Source organism: Penaeus monodon, chromosome 38 (genome assembly GCF_015228065.2).
Source record: "Penaeus monodon isolate SGIC_2016 chromosome 38, NSTDA_Pmon_1, whole genome shotgun sequence".
Lineage (NCBI taxonomy): Eukaryota > Metazoa > Arthropoda > Malacostraca > Decapoda > Penaeidae > Penaeus > Penaeus monodon.
Genome location: NC_051423.1, coordinates 23163745 through 23164054, shown reverse-complemented (window position 1 = coordinate 23164054; position 310 = coordinate 23163745).

Below are 310 nucleotides of genomic sequence, written 5' to 3'. Positions count from 1 at the left end.
ACCCCGGAGCAATGGCGCAACGGCCGAAGTCAGCAAAAGGTGTCACCGAGAAGTACAAAGAGAGAGAGAGAGAGAGAGAGAGAGAGAGAGAGAGAGAGAGAGAGGGAGAGAGAGAGAGAGAGAGAGAGAGGGGGGGGGGGGAATGAGGAGAGAGAAAAGGGAGGATGAGAGAGAGAGAGAGAGAGAGAAGGGAGAATGAGGGAAATGAGAGAGAGTGGGGAGAATTAGGGAAGAGAGAGGGAGAGCAGAGAATGAGGAGAGGGAGGAAGAAGGGAGAGAGAGAAGAGGAGAAAATACACCCCACAACAAA